Below are 21,694 nucleotides of genomic sequence, written 5' to 3'. Positions count from 1 at the left end.
TCTTAAGCGTCGGCGCATGTGAGGTCGTCACGTGAGTCCAGTGGGCCACGGCGTATAGCGAGGGGTAGTGACTTCGCGGTCGACACGAGAGCAACAGGAGTCAACCCACGACATCAGTCTGGCCGGTGCGAGCTGCGACGCCGTGAGAGGGGAGATCGGCGCGTCTTCCTGCGTCCGTTGAAGCGGCTGGCAGGAGACGGTTCGGGAGAGCTATTTGGGGGTTCTGCGCCAGGTCCTCTCGAGAAATCGCAGTTTATTAGAAGTTAAGTGATTGGTGATATGTTGTATGATTTACTCTTGTTAAATTCTATTGGTTTTCTTGGTGAGGTCGCCGGCAGTTTTGTTTTGGTGTCGTCCCACCATTCTTTTCCGTTTGTTTATAAATTGGGTGGTCAGGTTTCCCTTGTGGAATAGGGGCGGGTTACCGGAACCTGCTGTTCGGGTTGTTCGGCAATCTCCCTATCAATCTACCGTACGTTAGTAGCTGCCTCTGTCATATGTGTCGGATTTGGTGTGTTAACGAATTTATTGCTTGGAGAGTAACAACCTAATACCTGAAATATGTTTTGATCTTGGGAAATTTTGATATTGTTGCCTATGATCTTGAGAGGCGGTATCTGTGTACGGTGGAGCATCTTAACTATTGTCTGGCCAACCTTGTAGAATTTTACATAAGATTGCATTTCATGGCCTTTTATTTAAATGACCATTTTAGTATATAATGTCGACACATTTCACCGTAAGACTTTTCTTAGAAGTTAAAATCAAGTTGCACCGTCAGTGGCAAGGTTAATAATTTAATTGTTAGTGTTTTGTACCATTTTCATCCCTCGTACAGGGGGTGCATAGTTTGTGTCCTTGTGTAAATTGTTAAAACTCTTAGTTTAAAGTAATCTGGTGTGTTGCAGATTTGCACCAGTGTAGTCTTTCAAAGTCTGTTTTGAGCGGTCGTAACTACGGCTGAGTCAAAAGGGAGCAGCAAGGTTCTCTGCCCGAAAGCTTATACAGTCAAAACCTGTTTCTTTCTACCTATGAATAAATTGTAACTTTGATGTTTAGATGGTGCTTTCTGATTATAATTTTAAATATGTTTCTTTCATAAAAATGCTTTTAGGCACTATTAAAGTGAATAAAATTCCCATTTGTTGAAAGGAATTTGGTTATGATTTCAGCAGTTACTCCCTGGCAACTACTTACATTCTTACATAGTGTGATTAAATGTGTTAATTTTCTTGATGAATAGCTAGTAAATAAAATAAATCTTTAAGAATATTCTTTGAAAATAAATCACGGTTCACAGTGGATATGGGTTGGTCCTGGCATTTTGAGCAATTTAGATCGTTAGCGAGGTGAGTATCATTACAATTGCTGCAGTCAGGTTTTTAGAATAAAATTTGCACTGAAAATCAGCTGAGATCCACTCCACTTCCCACATTTGGATTCGTTGCGTCATTTTTCGAAGGCCTGTTGAAAATTGTTGCATTCTTTGAATTGTTTGGATTGCGAATGGAGTGGATTGTATAGTTGAAACTTATGTAGTACGCAGTGCATCCTGAAATGCTATGAAAGCAGTTTCTCTAAGGTTTCCTTGTAATCATAGATGACATGTAATTTTTTGCTGGGTCGTTTGGTGAGTCGTGAGTAGATGCGGGTTGCTTTTTTTGAATGAGTATCCCCGCATCTTTAGTTACTCTTCGACTTCCTGTTTGGTGATATCATGATCGACAGTACTAATGAGGCCACTTAGGAAGGGTCAACGTGGTTTCCATTCAGGTTGCGATTTAATGCGTGAGTTCATACACTTGATAGTTGCTCCCAGTCTGTATGTGGTCCGAGTTGTTTTCTTTAGTTTGATTTCAAAATCAGTTTCGCAAGTGCTGAGTCTGACGTGGTTCATTCTAAAATTAGTGTCAGTCACAAATTACGCTAGGTTGAACTGTTTCAGTGAAGACATGAAAAGACTTAGTAGTTTCCTTGGGGTCCAGATTTTTAATGATAACAATTCTAGGTTGAATGTTCACATCAAACTTCAGAATCGTTTGTTTGACAATGAGTACTTGGCTGGTAGTCGGACTGAGAATGTTGAGGTGGATGAGATTGTTGAGAGTCAGTTGGCGACTCTTGAGATTGGCCTGTGTGGTTGTGTCACATATGTTGTTTTTTTGTCAGGTTTCTTGTTTGGCGTGTACAAAGTCATTTCTGCATGGTAGAGATGGGATGACTGAGTAGCCTGCAAAACCTGCTCGCATTTTCTAGTTCTGGCCTTTGTGCCTTAGCTTTGGTACATGAGGGCTGACTGACCTTGGGATAGGACAGTGGCCTGCAGTAATTCTAACTTTTCGTCCTGGGTCTAGCACATCAATTGGGAGGCGCCACTGTGCTCCTCAAACCATTCCATCACACTTCTGGCCCTGTGATGTGGCACATTTTGTTGAAAAATGCCACTGCCATCAGGAAACGTGATCGTCATGAAGTGGTGCACATGGCCTGCGACCAGTGTACGATACTTTTTCGGCATCATGGTGTCTTTTACGAGCTCTACTGGACCCATGGATACCGATGTGAATGTTCCCCAGACCACAATGGAGCCACTGCGAGCTTGTCTCCTCTTGCAGTACAGGTGTCAAGGAGGTGTTCTATTGGAAGATGGAGGATTCGCACCCTTCCATCGGCGTGATGAAGAAGTTATCGCTATTCATCAGGTCATGTAACTCTCTGCTACTGCTCCAACATCCAGTGCTGATGGTCGCAATGCCGTTTCAGTCGTATTTGGCACAATCACGGGTCAACGCTGCAGAGGCCCATTGTTAGGAGTGTTCAATGCACTGTGTGTTCAGACATGCTTGCAATCTGCCCAGCATTAAAAACTTATGTCAGTTCCGCCAGAGTTCGCCACCTGTCCTGTTTTAACTGTCTGCGCAGCCTATGATGTCCGACATCTGTAATGAGGGGCGGCCGCCCAGCTCACCAACGTCTGCACGTGGTCTCACCTTGGGCCCACCACCTGCTGTAGACATTCATCACAGCTCTCCTCGAACACCTGCCAAGTCGTGTAGTTTCCGAACTGCTTATGCCTAACCTCAAGGCCACCACAATCTGTCCTCAGTCAAACTGGGTAGATGACGCGCATTCTCCATCCTGCACACAGATAGCAAGCTCACTGAAACTACATTCCTCATGCGTGTGTCTGACTAACAGTCATTTCTCGACAGGTGATGCTACTGTCATCTGGATGAGTTTATAAGTATAGCAGGTCACTGGTCATAATGTCCTGGCTGATCGGTGTACACTCTTATACACTCACCATAAACACGTGACCTCGACCTATATGGCATCATGTATCATATGTGTCTCACCAATTCCAGGTTCCTGCTTATTACCTATTGTAGCTTTCTTCTCCCGGTTGGTTGTCGATACGTGCAGTATCCCCTTTAGCATTCCTTTAAATGGCGTCATGCGGCACACGTGTATAACAGACGTTTTTGTGTAAACTGGACCTTCACATTGACCAGTGACGTCGTTTCTACAATCTAGTAAGGTCCTTAGTACTTAGCTAAAAATTTCTTTATATTAGTGTCTGGTATACAGGGATTTGTAACTTACCCATTGTCAAACGCAGTACTAAGACAGCTTGTCTATGCCTCTGTTCACCTGTTCCTGTCGTTCTAGCACCTTCGTGTTTGCCTTCTGTACATTCCTACAAACTTCCCTCATCCGGCCTTAATTTAGCAGACAAGACGTTAAAAGCGGTGCCTAATCTTTCTCGATGATATGTGAAATGATGAGAAATCTTGTAATAGACTAACCAAATGCGGAAGGTTTTTTTCGGTTTAGCATTTTCGTCGTATGCGTCTATAAAAATGTTCCCAACTCGATAACCCTAATACTCATTACCACGTATTCAGGATAAGGCACCGTACTTTTACCACGTCGAGGGAAATTTTATTCATGACCTCTCTCTTGCTCTAAGTGGGAAGAGTCCAGATTAGGCTATTAGCGGTACCCCAAGAGCAACGCCAGTACCGGATTTGCATAAACCAACCCAGCCGTAACATGAAAGGATGTAAAATCCTTCCGTCCTTACAAAGACCGCCGACATAATGCATTAATTAATTACCTTGCTAATCACAATGATTTTACAGGTGACTTGCAAACTATTCCTATGTGAGGGGGGTGGGGGGGAATTTCAAGTGATTGAAATAAAAGTAAATTGATACTAGTATTGCATCTTTATTAACAAAAGATGAGAAACAGGATGTTTTACAAGTACAAAAAGTGAACCTCGTTTTTCTTACTCGCTCTGATGGCGTTAGAACATGACCCTAAGAAACGGGGGGTCGGGGGGTTGAAGTGAGGGAGATGGTCCAGCATGACAAGGCAGGTGTCCGGATACTTTCGATCGCATAGTGTATCACGCTAACTAGTGAGAGAGGATGAGTGCAGGGTACTCTTCTTTATTTGTGCAGTCAGTTCAGCAGCTTCATTGTAGCCACAATGGCGCCACTTTTCCCGCCTCTATCGTTGTTCTATGGGGAGCACGTGGGACCAGTTTGAATGCTAGGTGATGAACAATGTTGTTCCTCTTCTTAGTCTCTCAAGCTGTCGTATCAATTCTGAAATTTCTCTTCTAGCTCACTGGGCCCCCTGATTGGCCAGTGTTGGAGGACGCCAGTGTCGGCTACCTGACACCCCTAGTGCCCCTCCGGAGAAAGGAATCGTCGGTCAGTGCTAGTCTGCTGCTGCTTATGGCTGGAGATCCGACGACGAGGTCCCGTATCGGTAACCGTGAGTGTTCTTTTTGAACTCCAGCTTCATTGGTTACAATATCGTGAGCGACTTAGAAAATCGATCATTTAAGCACGCTCATAATTATTTTTTCCGATGCTACGTCCCCATATCTAAGCATTTCTTTATCATTCTGTGTTTTGTACCCGACCTGCGTCCGTTAAACGTGAGAAATCGGTTGTTGTTCGTATTAGGGCTTTTCTTCTCCGTTTCTTTGTGATATGGGCGTTGAATTAAGATTCTTTGAATTGCAACCCTTGTGAAACGGGCTTTGTTTTCGTGCTAGATCACGTGACCATGTGGCGAGTGGCTGGCCTTCCGTTCTGTTGATTCCATTGCAAAGGTTCACACTCTTTGTTGTTATTATAGACACTGAGACTTACTTGACTGACTACGGGAGGCCGCTTTGCCGGCTTCTTATCCTAATACTCAGCACTTGTTCTGTTTAGTTTACAGTAGCGGCGATCGTATGGAGATAACTTCATTCTCGCGTTAAAAATTAAACTTTTAGTCACGATAGTCAGATTCCTCACTTCTTTGCGCGCCAAAAACTAATGTGAGAAAATGCAAGAGAATACAGGACCTAATATGATCACAAATTTATCATTCTCTAGCTGAATCCCATACATTTACTCTATCAGGTGCTAATACGTTGAAATGTGGCATGTGAGAGGAAATATACACTCCTGGAAATGGAAAAAAGAACACATTGACACCGGTGTGTCAGACCCACCATACTTGCTCCGGGCACTGCGAGAGGGCTGTACAAGCAATGATCACACGCACGGCACAGCCGACACACCAGGAACCGCGGTGTTGGCCGTCGAATGGCGCTAGCTGCGCAGCATTTGTGCACCGCCGCCGTCAGTGTCAGCCAGTTTGCCGTGGCATACGGAGCTCCATCGCAGTCTTTAACACTGGTAGCATGCCGCGACAGCGTGGACGTGAACCATATGTGCAGTTTACGGACTTTGAGCGAGGGCGTATAGTGGGCATGCGGGAGGCCGGGTGGACGTACCGCCGAATTGCTCAACACGTGGGGCGTGAGGTCTCCACAGTACATCGATGTCGTCGCCAGTGGTCGGCGGAAGGTGCACGTGCCCGTCGACCTGGGACAGGACCGCAGCGACGCACGGATGCACGCCAAGACCGTAGGATCCTACGCAGTGCCGTAGGGGACCTCACCGCCACTTCCCAGCAAATTAGGGACACTGTTGCTCCTAGGGTATCGGCGAGGACCATTCGGAACCGTCTCCATGAAGCTGGGCTACGGTCCCGCACACCGTTAGGCCGTCTTCCGCTCACGCCCCAACATCGTGCAGCCCGCCTCCAGTGGTGTCGCGACAGGCGTGAATGGAGGGACGAATGGAGACGTGTCGTCTTCAGCGATGAGAGTCGCTTCTGCCTTGGTGCCAATGATGGTCGTATGCGTGTTTGGCGCCGTGCAGGTGAGCGCCACAATCAGGACTGCATACGACCGAGGAGCACAGGGCCAACACCCGGCATCATGGTGTGGGGAGCGATCTCCTACACTGGCCGTACACCACTGGTGATCGTCGAGGGGACACTGAATAGTGCACGGTACATCCAGACCGTCATCGAACCCATCGTTTTACCATTCCCAGACCGGCAAGGGAACTTGCTGTTCCAACAGGACAATGCACGTCCGCATGTATCCCGTGCCACCCAACGTGCTCTAGAAGGTGTAAGTCAACTACCCTGGCCAGCAAGATCTCCGGATCTGTCCCCCATTGAACATGTTTGGGACTGGATGAAGCGTCGTCTCACGCGGTCTGCACGTCCAGCACGAACGCTGGTCCAACTGAGGCGCCAGGTGGAAATGGCATGGCAAGCCGTTCCACAGGACTACATCCAGCATCTCTACGATCGTCTCCATGGGAGAATAGCAGCCTGCATTGCTGCGAAAGGTGGATATACACTGTACTAGTGCCGACAATGTGCATGCTCTGTTGCCTGTGTCTATGTGCCTGTGGTTCTGTCAGTGTGATCATGTGATGTATCTGACCCCAGGAATGTGTCAATAAAGTTTCCCCTTCCTGGGACAATGAATTCACGGTGTTCTTATTTCAATTTCCAGGAGTGTATATTCGAGCAGGCAGAAGAAATTTTCAAAACAATATTTAAACCACATCTGAATTTCACTGGCATGAAATTATCTTCATTTTCTCACAGTTAGAACAAGTTTAGCGACATTACATAATGGCTGCCAAATCCACCCACCAGTGGAAAAGGATATATGCTAAACATTTTACAAGAAATTAAAAGTTACATACGTGTTACGACTTCTGCACCACTTGTTATCAGCAGACACAGTGGCTGCGCCAAAGGCTGAGACGGCGTGGAGTTGTTCAATTATTTATTGAACTTTCTTTGCAATATCTCCCTCGTCGTCCCTGCCCAGCCCTACGGATCCCTCCACCTGGCTGCTGCTGCGTAGATTGTCCAACAATGTACGCAACGCGCGCCGCTGATCGCAATCGGGAGCCTCAGGCCACCAGTGTTCCGCTGAAGCCAGGATGCCCTGTGGTTGAGATGAACTCGTCGCCACTCGGCGCCCCAGTACGGGCACGCCCAAGGAGCCGCGTCGCCGTGAGGTGAGCTGCCGACGCCTGCTGCATCGGTGGCTGGGAAACCATCAGTCGCGATGTCCTCGAGGTCCCGTCATAGGTGGACCACGCGCCGTGGAACCGGGTTGCCGCGAACTACAGCCATCAATCCCCCGGCGGCGCCTGTGACCGACACCGCGCTGCGGCCGGTCCTGCTGGAAGTTTTCGCTGTAGTTAGTCAGCCAGGGTGCCGACCGAACTCGGGCCGACGTCCAGAGCTGAAGTAGACATCTGGCAGCTAACAGATGACTCCTGCGAGCTGGAACACACTTCTGAAATTGTCACCTACGAAGATTGAACATTTGGTCACTGACCACGTCCGTCCTCAGATCCGAACTGCTTCCTAATGGCTTCTGTCTGTTGCTGCCTGCGCTCCACTATTTATATCCAGAAGGAGGACGTTTTTTAACCTCAGTGGTAGCTTTTTGTTATTACTCCCGCAGTATATTGCAGCATAACTTAGCGTGCTGGCCTCACTTCCCCTTACTCAGCACTCTCCAGGCTTCGCTCGGCGCTCGGTATGTATCCTTGTGTCAACCTGTTGGTACACTACTCTTGTCAGCAAGGCTATTTGTGCCTGCCTACTTCGCAACGCCTCGGTCGCCGGCGTGCGTCTGTTTTGCCATTCTCTTCTGTGTGAAGCAACGCTTACTACATGTGCCCGCAACACTGCCTCCTCCTAAAAATTAAATTCGTCCCCTAATTTACCCTATACATTAACTTTAGTTCTATCCTGTATACTACTTCTTCCCTATGTACATCCAGGTTGCCCTGACTCATGTCCTACTGGTAATCCATTCTACAGGAATCTCGTGGAGCGGTCTTGCATTAACATGCTGAATCCTCCGTTTTAATAAGACATATACCACACTGATAAATACAATCAACACGGTAATAGTACTGGTTGAAATACCAATGGTCACTATGCTACGTTTCCACCTGGTATCATACTCCTCTACATGCCTTAATAATTGCTGCATTGAAATTTGACCTCTCTCCAAATCAATTAGTTTATCTATCGTTTGCAATACTATAGCATCCAAGGTGTTGTTAATATACGTCAAATTTTCTCCTGGAGTGATGCTGAATGACCCATCTGGCCAGTACAACGTCAGATGAGTATCTGTAACCTTGGTGACTCCCGTGACTGTCGCTGGTAAGCTGAAACGATCCCCTACTATGTCACAATTTGCCCTGTTGATTAGCAAACCACTGTCCCGTGATTCCATCTCTGTGGTTGCTGTCCAATTGCCATTGTCATAACACTTGGCAGATATTCTCTCCGTAGCGAATACTGAAAACAGCCAATGCCTCCAAACTTGCTGAAAATGTGGCGTAGGCTTCACTATTATTCTCCGACACTCTGAAGCTTCTGCTTCTGCCCTAAATAAGTGGATCTCACACGACTCCTTGCCCAGGAAAAAACTCATGATGGACAAATGAAAACTGACTCCGTTAGACATCTACTCAACTCTAAACTCGACATAGTAGCATGAGTATCCCCCTCCTTAGAAATCAATAAAACCTCCTGTGTCCTGAGCTATACGCCCTTCCCCATGCGCTCCCATCTGATCGGATAAGGATGCACTGTGTAACAGTGATACTGTCTCTCCACACTAGTTACTGGAAATCTTATCTCTATATACATCTTAACTCGATCCGTTGTTACCTTAATCCTAGACATATGATAAAGTGACATACTCGCTTCAATTATCAGCACTATGTGCTCTACCTCCTCTGGAAACTCTCCCTCTGCCTGCTTCAGGCTCTGTCTGAATTTTTCTGGTGACAGCGTCACACTCACCTGCCCGTCCAATGCATGATGTACTGCCTCTTGCAATTCATCCATCCTCACTCGTGCATCACCAACGCTGTTAACCAGTTCCCGAAGCAATTTAGCCATTTCCAGCTTCCTTTCCACTATATCCAATTGCGTTTGTACCTCTTCCAGATCTGTATTCAATAATTTCTGTGTTTGTTCCATATATGCTAGTAACCCTGTAGCCATCTAGCCATCCCACACCCCACAAGTGTCACATTCAACAACTCTGTACCTAATACCCGTATCTCCGTTGTGTGTATATCCACCAATTTCCCTATGCTTTCCTCCCTGTCGCGAATAACTGTTAAAGAATTGTTCAAACCCTCAATATCGTCTCTAACCGCTGTTCCAAAAATTGTTTTCAGCAACTTCCCACCTGCATTCAACCAACCCCCTCTTACTCTCTTTCTCCTCCCTGGAATCATGCTCACGACTTGACACAGTTGTTCCCTTATTTCCTTACGTGACCTATCCAAAGCCTCGTACTCTTCTTGCACGTCCCGTAATATTCTGTTCTTAGATGCAACCATTTCCACACTCGATACCAGATCCTGTAGCTGCCGCATCTCTTTCCTTACCTGCAGGATGTTTAGTGCCAGCTGAAGCGTCCACTCGTGATTCGTGAAGACCACATCCAGTTCTTTCCCGAACAACACCTCACTTTGCAACAGCATATTCTGTACCTGGCCAGCTTGTGTCAGCTGCCAGAGGACTACGCCCCATACTATCCACTTTACCCATCCTGCGTCACCTACAGAATGGAGAGAGAAGGAAAAAACTCCCATATCTACTCTTTAATACCAATAAAATAACCCTAGTCCGTGCACAAAAATAATACACACATGATAATTATTGCTAACTACACATCCCTCGAACGCAACATATACTTAATACCCAGTTTACTGTCTGCTTCTGGCGCTTCTTTTCGCTTCCTGCCAGAAGTACATATACATGGATCTACTACCCCCTGGACCGGCTTAACGGTACTAACGTGAACCACTGTTGTCTTAGTAGGCAATTGTAATTTTACATTGACAGGTGATGTCATTTCCACCACCTGGTACGGTCCCTGGAACTTGTTTGTGAATTTCTTGGTTCTCCCTTTTGGAGCATACGGATTACCTAGTAGCACCCATTGGCCTACTCTGTACTGTGGCAACTTCCTCATTGTACCTCTCATCCGTTCTTGTCGTTCCAACGCTTTCATGTTAGCTCGTCTAACTCTCTGCCATACCTCCTTAATGGTTTTCGCAAATTGCCTTACATGCTCGCCCTCCGCTCCCAGCCTTGGACGAAGCATGTCAAAAGGTGATGGCATCTTCATCCCATACACCACTTCGTACAGGGACAGTCCTGTCGACGTATGTGCCTTACTATTATATGCACTGGTTACGAATTGAAAGTACACATCCCAGTCGGTGTGTTGACTATTTACATAGTGACTCAACATCTTAGCAATCATGCGATGCACTCTCTCCATCCATCCGTTTGCTTGTGGATGGAATGGACTAGTCCGTAGTTTCTTTACCTTCAGTAACTTACACAACTGCTTCATCAGATCAACGTGAAATTAATACCTTGATCCGAGATTAAGGACTGAGGTATCCCATACCTGAGTAAGCAATTATTAACTAAAGCTTGTGCCACCGTACTTGCTTTCTGATCTGGTAATGCGACCATGACTAAATAGCTAGAAAAGTGGTCAATCACTGTTAACACATTCTTATTCCCTGCTGCAGTCCTATTAAATGGGTCTAATACATCAATTCCGATTTGTTGGAAAGGTCTGTCTGCCTCTGGTAATCTTTGAAGCTGAATCTTTTGATGGCTCAAGTCCGCACACTGTGCGCATGGCACACAGTTCCTGACATACTCGTCTACGTCTTGACGTCGTGTCCTCCACCAAAACTTCTCCGCTATCCGCCTATCCGTAGCTCTTCTCCCGCCATGTCCTGAAAGAAAATGGTCATGCACCTATTGCAAAACTTCAGATCTTAACGCTGCTGGTACGACGACGCGCGGGCCGCATTTCGTCGACCTGCAAAGTAACCCGTCCTGTACTAGGAACTGCGTTTACTTTCTGAACAATTGACAATCACTACCTACGGCTTGTGCCCTTTTCCACTCATCTTCAGTCACCTCTGTTACTTGTAATACTGCCACTTTCCTGCTCAATGCGTCAGCATTTGTATGTTTCACACCTGGCCTGCGTATTACCTCATAATCGAACTCAATGAGTTTCAGCGCCCATCTCACTAGCCTACTCGCTGGGTCTTTCAGACCTAATAACCATTTCAGAGCTGAATGATCCGTCACAACCTTAAACCTTCTACTGTACAGACAACATCGAAAGTACGAAATCCCGTATATTACCGCTAACAATTCCTTCTCCATCGTGGAGTAATTTTGTTCCGCCTTGTTAAGTTGACGAGACATGAACGCAATCGGATGTTCTTTGCCATCAATTTCTTGCCCAAGTACAACCCCAAGAGCGTGATTAGACGTGTCACATTGTAGTATAAACTCCTTCGAAAAGTCTGGAAACTTCAAAACTGGATCTGATGTCAGTATACATTTCAACTCTTGAAACGCTTTCTCGCACTCTGACGTCCACTGGAAGGTAACACCTTTTCTTAGCAACTTAGTAAGAGGCCTCGCTATTTCTGCGAACCCCTGTACGAATTTTTAATAATAGCTCGCAAGACCAATATACAATTGTAATTGTTTAACCGTTTGTGGAAACGGAAAATCTCGTACTGCAGAAGTGAGACGAGGATCTGTCTTTACCCCGTCCTGACTAATAACATACCCGAGATAATTTACTTGTACTTGCGCAAAATGGCATTTGTCGAAACTTAATGTTAGCCGTGCTGCCTCTAATCTTTTAAACACCTCCTCTAACTGTTCCACATGCTGCTCTATCTCTCTTGAAAAAACTATGTCATCCAGATACACCGCGCATTTTTTCGGTTTCAACCCGTGAAGGACTACATCCAACAACCTCTGAAATGTTGCTGGAGCGTTTTTTAGCCCAAACGGCATTCTTTTAAACTCGAAGTGACCACAATCCGCCATAATGCTGTTTTTGGCCTGTCCTCTGGACATACTTCAATCTGGTGATAACAGCTTTGCAAATCCATAGTGGACGAAAATTTACACTGCCCTAGGTTGTCTAACGTTTCTGCGATATTCGGAATCGGATACACGTCCGACACTGTCCGTTCATTCCAATGTCTGTAATCGCAACAAAAGCGAAATTTTTTCGACCCGTCCGTTGTCATCTTCAGAACTAGGACCACGCTACTAGAACAAGGACTATTACTGTGCTGGATTATCCGATCTTCCAGTTGTTGCTCTATTAATTGCTCTAGCACTGGTTGTAATTGTTTCAGTAGTCTATACGGTTTACAATACACCGGAGCGTGATTCCCTGTCGGAATACGATGCTGCGTTATCGGTGTAGCAGGTAACGTACCCTGTGCTTCAAACAAAGCTTTATACTATAGTAATAATGTTTCCATACCCGAACAATCATTTCCTCTCAAATGATTTACCTTGTCACAAAGTGCAAATGTGCTGACAGTTTGCTTTACATCATAGTCTAGCCTCGAACTATCGATGTCCTCTTCATCCATTAACTCTACTGTGGCTATTACTAATCCCTTCGGCAGATCGACATCATCGCGTCCGAAGTTATCCTAACTCACCGGAACCATAAACTGCCCATTTATTTCCGTTACCCATGATACACTCCTACAAATAAAGCAATGCTTTGTCTAAAACCTCATTATTTGGTAGTGGCTCTACCAAGAATAACCCCTGCTGTGGCACATCGACATCCACCGGTACCCAGATCAACTTCCCTGTACCTGTTCGTACTTTGTCACACGAAATCACCTTTAATGCACTTGTACGCAGTTTAGCTGGTATCACCTTAGCTATCGGTGCACCTTGCGACTCTGAAACATTTGCAATGGCTGTACCCATTGAGAACAAGTTCCCATCGAGTGCCAGCGTATGTTGCGAAAGGTCAATTTTGGCGTGGTGTTTAATCAGAAAGTCCAGCCCAAGTATCGCTGAAAATCCCTGTCCCACAGTTGACAACACCTTCATTTTCTCCCGGAACGACACATTCCCTATCTTAAACTTGAGCTCTGCTGTCCCTGGCGCATCTAATTTTTATCACCTACTGCGCACAATCTGTATCTCGGAGCTTCCTATGATTTATTGCCCTCAAGGTCCACACTGACAACTGATACAGGCGCTCCAGTATCCACTAAAACTCTTCGCCACTTATCTTTTATCTAATCCATCCAACTACAATCCGCCTCTTCGTGCACGCACTCTGAGTACCTCTTTTTACTGGGAATGCCTCCCGACGACAGGAGCACTCCCTTTTTCGTTTAACAGTTTTTACCTGCTGTATCATTAACCTGTTTCTTGGCTTTACACTGCTATGCCTTATGCCCTATTTTCTGACAATTGAAACACTGTGGTTCCCGACATTGTCCCTTAAAATAACCTTGCTTCCCACAACGGTAACACTCTTTGGAGGACGAAAAAATTTTCTTGTCATTGCGACTTCTAGTGGCGCTATCCACTTTCTGCAAATGTGTAGCTACGCACAATGCTGCTGCTAAGTCACTAGGATTTTCCATCCGTATCCGCCGAGACCCGTCGCAAAAATGCGTCTAAAGCTCCATTCTCTGCTTCTTTAAATATAAGTTCATTTGCACTCGCATCTTGCGTTAACTCTTACATGTGCGCATTCGTTCTCCTAATTCTGTCTGAAAATTCTTCTACCGTTTCACCCGTTTTCTTGCATCATCCTCCCCAATTTTTCTCTAAAAGGTCTGGCACTGTTTTGTTTCCTAAACCTTTGCAATAATCCCTCAGCCAACTCTGTGAACTTAGTAAAATCCCTAAGCCTTCGTGGTATGTCGCATAAGTCTTTGCGTCACCAACTAACATTAAGCTCGCCATTTGCAAACAAGAGAGCAGTGTTAATTCCTTTGTTTTGCTTTATCTTGTCTTAAAAAATCGATGCATATAATTTAAGTTCAGTAAATTAAATATCGTGTGTGCTCGAGTACAAATGGTTCCTTAAACGCTGAACTATCTGCCACACCGGGAAAGACAATACCCTTGCATTCTACACTATCGCTTCCCTAACCTGACTGAGTATTTTGCAACAATTGTTGCTCCATCCTCTGCATTTGCTGCTTTTGCAACTTATTTTCTTCAACCAGTTTCATAACTTGCTCTGTGAATGCGACTACAGCGTCACTTGTGCTGGTTGCACGTGTCTGTGGCATTTTCCGTGTGGTGTACTTCACCTCACAAAAATAAAGTTGTATTACACAGAAGCAAGTTAATTCCTAGCATGTCTAATGGCAAGCTATCTAGACATACCACATTGCCTCGTTACATGACCATAGAAGCCACACACATAATAAATGCTTGGTACAAATTTATCGCAAGGACTGACATGGCCTGTTAATCCACACACTACACATTTAGATGGTATTAAGTTAACATGACTATCATTCCCACCAAACTGTGATAAGTCTACAGGCCTGCTGGGCCTTTCAAATGACACTCTCAAATCCATTAACGTTGCCCTCAACATATCTAGCTACACATAAAAAAATTTAGAGAGAAGGCAGTTGCTGGACTCACCCTATTTGGTGTTTCTCGGTTGCTCCGCACGGTGCTAGTCGATGTCATGGTGTGGGTGTGCCTGACACCACTTGTTACGCTTCTGCACCACTTGTTAGCAGCAGACACAGTGGCTGCGCCAAAGGCTGAGACGGCGTGGGGTTTTACAATTATTTATTGAAGTTTCTTTACAATTTCTCCCTCGTCGTCGCTTCCCAGCCCTGCGGATCCCTCCGCCTGGCTGCTGCTGTGCAGATTCTCCGAGAACGCGCGCAACGCGTGCCGCTGATGGCACTCGGGAGCCTCAGGCCACAAGTGCTCCGCTGAAGACAGGATGCCCTGTGGCTGAGATGAACTCGTCGCCACTCGGCGCCCCAGTACGGGCACGCCCACGGAGCCTGCTGGAAAGCCATCAGTCGCGATGTCCGCGAGGTCCCATCATGGACGGACCACGCGCCGTGGGGACAGATTGCCGTGAAGTCCAGGCGTCAGTCACTGGCAGCGCCCGGGACCAAGACCGCGCTGCGGCCGGTCCTGCTGGAAGTTCTCGCTGTAATTCGTCAGCCAAGGTGCCGGCCGAACTCGGGCCGACCCCCAGAGCTGAAGTCGACATCTGGCGGCGAACGGATGACTCCTGCAAGCTGGAACAGACTTCCGGAATCGTCACTTACGAAGATTGAACATTCGGACACTGACCACGTCCGTCTTCAGATCCGAACTGCTTCCTAATGGCTTCTGTCTGTAGCTGCCTGCGCTTCACTATTTAAATCCGGCAGGAGGACGTTTATTACCCTCGGTGGTTGCTTTTTGTTATTACTCCCGCAGTATATTGCAGCGTAACTTAGCATGCTGGCCTCACTTCCCCTTACTCAGCACTCTCCAGGCTTCGCTCGGCGCTCAGTCTGTGTGCGTCCTTGCGTCAACCTGTTGGTAGACTGCTGCTGTCAGCTACGCTATCTGTGCCTGCCTACTTCGCAACGCCTCAGTCACCGGCGTGCCTATGTTTTGCCATTATCCACTGCATGAAGCAACGCTTACTACATTTGGCCGCAACATATGTTATGAAACGTTGAGACATTATTTTGAATGAACAGATGGAACTACAAAAAGAACCATTGAAGATTTCACCAATGTTAATCTAAATGTTTAATTTTTATAAGTACATTCCTTTCTTCAGATAATGTGGTACCATTGATGAAATTATTTACAGGTGAAGTTATGTAATCTGTGTTATAGTCAAATTAATCATTATCTTCGGATGTAAAGCTCACTGCCACTGAAAACTACGCAATAACCAAATTTATATGCTGATTGCACTGGCATATCAGAATATACACTCCTGGAAATTGAAATAAGAACACCGTGAATTCATTGTCCCAGGAAGGGGAAACTTTATTGACACATTCCTGGGGTCAGATACATCATATGATCACACTGACAGACCCACAGGTACATAGACACAGGCAACAGAGCATGCACAATGTCGGCACTAGTACAGTGTATATCCACCTTTCGCAGCAATGCAGGCTGCTATTCTCCCATGGAGACGATCGTAGAGATGCTGGATGTAGTCCTGTGGAACGGCTTGCCATGCCGTTTCCACCTGGCGCCTCAGTTGGACCAGCGTTCGTGCTGGACGTGCAGACCGCGTGAGACGTCGCTTCATCCAGTCCCAAACATGCTCAATGGGGGACAGATCCGGAGATCTTGCTGGCCACGGTAGTTGACTTACACCTTCTAGAGCACGTTGGGTGGCACGGGATACATGCGGACGTGCATTCCTGTTGGAACAGCAAGTTCCCTTGCCGGTCTAGGAATGGTAGAACGATGGGTTCGATGACGGTTTGGATGTACCGTGCACTATTCAGTGTCCCCTCGACTATCACTAGTGGTGTACGGCCAGTGTAGGAGATCGCTCCCCACACCATGATGCCGGGTGTTGGCCCTGTGTGCCTCGGTCGTATGCAGTCCTGATTGTGGCGCTCACCTGCACGGCGCCAAACACGCATACGACCATCACTGGCACCAAGGCAGAAGCGACTCTCATCGCTGAAGACGACACGTCTCCATTCGTCCCTCCATTCACGCCTGTCGCGACACCACTGGAGACGGGCTGCACGATGTTGGGGCGTGAGCGGAAGACGGCCTAACGGTGTGCGGGACCGTAGCCCAGCTTCATGGAGACGGTTGCGAATGGTCCTCGCCGATACCCCAGGAGCAACAGTGTCCCTAATTTGCTGGGAAGTGGCGGTGCGGTCCCCTACGGCACTGCGTAGGATCCTACGGTCTTGGCGTGCATCCGTGCGTCGCTGCGGTCCGGTCCCAGGTCGACGAGCACGTGCACCTTCCGCCGACCACTGGCGACAACATCGATGTACTGTGGAGACCTCACGCCCCACGTGTTGAGCAATTCGGCGGTACGTCCACCCGACCTCCCGCATGCCCACTATACGCCCTCGCTCAAAGTCCGTCAACTGCACATACGGTTCACGTCCACGCTGTCGCGGCATGCTACCAGTGTTAAAGACTGCGATGGAGGTCCGTATGCCACGGCAAACTGGCTGACACTGACGGCGGCGGTGCACAAATGCTGCGCAGCTAGCGCCATTCGACGGCCAACACCGCGGTTCCTGGTGTGTCCGCTGTGCCGTGCGTGTGATCATTGCTTGTACAGCCCTCTCGCAGTGTCCGGAGCAAGTATGGTGGGTCTGACACACCGGTGTCAATGTGTTCTTTTTTCCATTTCCAGGAGTGTAGTTATATAACTTACTTTAAAATGTCTCTGACATATGCTACAAAGTCAGTTTATGTAACCTGGAAGAAAATACAGCCATATGTTAATTAACAAGAAACGCTAATCACTCAAATCTTTTTCAAAAGATATGTTCTATTCTGTAATGCCAGTAGCGCTAATGATGGACAGTTGCGCTCCTTACTATCCCAGCAAAGAGTAAATAAAGAGATTCCCTACTGTTTATGCCAGTCAGCTCCAGTCTGTCACCAGCCCAGATGCTCCATACGTTACGTAACCCAATGCAAACCATTCTTTTGCCAGTTCAGTTTTTACAATCACCATGTCATAGTATGTACATAAAATAGTCCCAGAAACCTACCCATTTGTTAAATTTAAATGTAGCACGGTAGTCATATCACCACTAAAGGCTGCAAATTATTCTCTTCCTGTACAACCCAAGTTCTTACACACTGATATTTAGTTCCTGCCTCACAGATATCAGAAATCTTTTTCTTCTAACTTTATTTCCAATTCTGTCCTGATCATGATTCCTTACCTGTAGCTACCAGCAGTCCCCATAATCAGCAACTTCATTCATTACGCAAATAACTGGAATAACTAGATGAAAAATGGATGTGAAGAATTTCTTCCTTTTGAGTAACGCACGTACACTGAAAGCTGTTTAAGCAACATAAAAATAAAAGAATCTTAAGTGTAAATTGATGGAAAACGCTTTCTGGTCGGTAGATTTGTCGCTGCCGATATCAACCAATTTCTACATCTAACATATTTTGTGGCTATGAAAAGCATTTTAAGTGCTAAATGTGAATGAGGTACAATTCTATGAATTACGCTGCAAGGACAGAAAACTGGAAAACTGATAAATCCAGTGCCTTGATACAGAGGTCCACCGATAATGGGTACTTTTTTGACCTCAAAATTATCTCTTATTATCAAATGAACGTTTCACATTAAGTCTGTCCTTAGCTGTATATACTCGTAAGATAAAAATCCGGTTTCTGTCGGCATGATTCCTTACTTTGTACAATAAAAGTTAGTTAAAATCGTAATGATATTCCCACCTCGATGTTTCTGTCATCACTGCCAATTCAGAACTCTACAACTACTGTTTACTGATAATCAGTTGCTGCAATTCAGATTCTGGTATTCACAAGCACAAAAATTGAATTTTGGTATTAAATAGTGTAATAAAATTATCTGACACTGACTGAAGCTAGCAGCACATAAATATGCAACACAGCATCAACTGCACTGGCGTAGTAACGTCAAGAAACTGGCAATGGGAAAAGTTACGTCAGCACAAAACTTGTGGAGTAGAACAAAATTTCAAAAAAGAGGATAGAATTTCGTGTAAAGTAATGATGTTCGTTATGTGACTCGCTGCTAACATTGTTAATAATAACTATTCCACAGTGAAGCTACAACAGAAACAAGTAAGACACAATACCGTTATTACATGGCGAAGAATGTTTGGTCGATCTCGTTAAACATTCAGAACTCTCCGCGTCATAATTGAATTTCGAGTACAGAAAGTCCCACTTCTAATGTCCAACCATGTACTGTGCGACTGTTCGGTAAGTAGCTTCTACGTACTGGTTGTTTTCTTCTTTTTTACACTTGGTTGCTCATCTATGGAACAACCAAGACATTTGCCACAATGGTCTTTTAATCTTGTTAGTATCAGTTTCATAGATTGCAGGCAGTATTTAAACATATGAGGCCAAAATCCAAACAATATTCTCAACTCACTTTAGGTTTCGTTTAACTCAATTACATTTATTGATTTCCCTTTGAGGTTGAGTTGTCGCAACAATAGGGCCAAAGCTTCTCGAATTTATTACTAAAACGGTGCACCACATTATCTAGCATGTATTCCCAGAAAAGTACCAAAGCTTCTTTTAAGACCAGTCACCTGTGTTCAAGCTCAAAGTTCCATAATAGCTAAACTTCGTGAAATTATTCTATGTCCAGCTCACGCTAAGATTGTTCAACATGGAAATACTTGCAACTCCAAACACTCGCTTACTCGTGGAAATATTCTATGGTAAATCTGTGCTACTTGCGAGTATTATTACCACTTCAAAACGCATACAAACTCACGAAAATATACTACTCTGAGATTGTACGACTTGCTAGTACTATTGCAAGTTCGGAAATCCTCTAACTCGCGACAATGTTCTAAAACTACATGATCTGTTTATCAAAAATTTTGCATTTGCGCTGGTACGCTAACCATCTGCATATAAAAACATGTAGTGCACTTGAGCCAATTTGCCATTTGTTGCATGCCCTCTTGCTGGACAAGATCCTGAAATTTGTAATGGCAGTTATGTACATTTGTTTCTTCCCTGTTAAATTACAAATTACGAAAGTAGCAGTTATTCGTCATTGAATATTATAGACTTAAGCACTAAACTCTTTACCAGGAGCACGTAGCTTCTTTACCTTGGCAATTACGTCTAAGAATTGTTACTGCGCCTTCCTCGACAGTTGCAATCGCTGAAGTAACAACTGGGAGGTGACAGGTCTGTATGTTGTGTCTACGAGGAACGACGCAGAAGGTTAGGGCTATCTCTCAACTGTACGCTCATGATGAGCGAGAAAGTGAGAAAAATGTGGATAAGGAACTGGTCTGAAATCGACATGATGTAGGAGGGAAGTAATATTTCTTTAAGGTGGGTGTTATTTTAATGGACATTGCAAGGACTGTCGAATCAATACAGAAGGATAAAAGCCAGTCGCTTTCTCTGCTCCAAAAATTCTTTGTTTGTCTAAATCGATATTGTGCATTTTCTTAATCCCTTTGCTTTCAGTGTCATATTTTACCGTGTTTCATGCTATCGGAATTAATTATCTAACGATTATGTAGCACCACAATTGCTCATACTCACGTCACGGGAGAAACACAATTGGCAACGAACTAACAGGCTGGGAGTTTGCATTTTCACTGCATGCAATGAAAACCTCTTAATGGGACACAGCGATGATTGTTACGACACTTATTTTGTTATTATTTATTTGCTGGCTATTTTTAGTCAATTAAACAGGGTGATTCAAAAAGAACACCACAACTTTAAAAATGTGTATTTAATGAAAGAAACATAATATAACCTTCTGTTATACATCATTAAAAAGAGTATTTAAAAAGGTTTTTTTTCACTCAAAAACAAGTTCAGAGATGTTCAATATGGCCCCCTCCAGACACTCGAGCAATATCAACCCGATACTCCAACTCGTTCCACACTCTCTGTAGCATATCAGGCGTAACAGTTTGGATAGCTGCTGTTATTTCTCGTTTCAAATCATCAATGGTGGCTGGGAGAGGTGGCTGAAACACCATATCCTTAACATACCCCCATAAGAAAAAATCGCAGGGGGTAAGATCAGGGCTTCTTGGAGGCCAGTGATGAAGTGTTCTGTCACGGGCTGCCTGGCGGCCGATCCATCGCCTCGGATAGTTGACGTTCAGGTAGTTACGGACAGATAAGTGCCAATGAGGTGGCGCTCCATCCTGCTGAAATATGAATTGTTGTGCTTCTTGTTCGAGCTGAGGGAAAAGCCAATTCTCTAACATCTCCAGATACTGTAGTCCAGTTACAGTAGCACCTTCGAAGAAAAAGGGACCAAAAACTTTATTGGCTGAAATGGCACAGAAAACGTTCACCATAGGCGAGAGTCACGTTCATACTGAGTTGTTTCCCGCGGATTCTCAGTGCCCCATATACAGACATTGTGACGGTTGACTTTCCCGTTAGTGTGGAAAGTTGCTTCATCACTAAACACAATCTTTGAAACGAAAGATTCATCTGTTTTCATTTGAGCAAGGATAAAATCACAGAAATCGATTCTTTTAATCTTATCAGCTGTAGCCAGTACTTGAACCAATTTCAGACGATAAGGTTTCATAACCAACCTTTTTCGTAGGACTCTCCACACAGTTGATTGTGGAATTTGCAGCTCTCTGTTAGCTCTGCGAGTCGATTTTCCTGGGCTGCGAACAAATGCTTGCTGGATGCGTGCTACATTTTCATCACTCGTTCTCGGCCG

This window comes from Schistocerca serialis, chromosome 3, assembly GCF_023864345.2.
Source record: "Schistocerca serialis cubense isolate TAMUIC-IGC-003099 chromosome 3, iqSchSeri2.2, whole genome shotgun sequence".
NCBI lineage: Eukaryota > Metazoa > Arthropoda > Insecta > Orthoptera > Acrididae > Schistocerca > Schistocerca serialis.
This window is presented reverse-complemented; position numbering follows the sequence as displayed.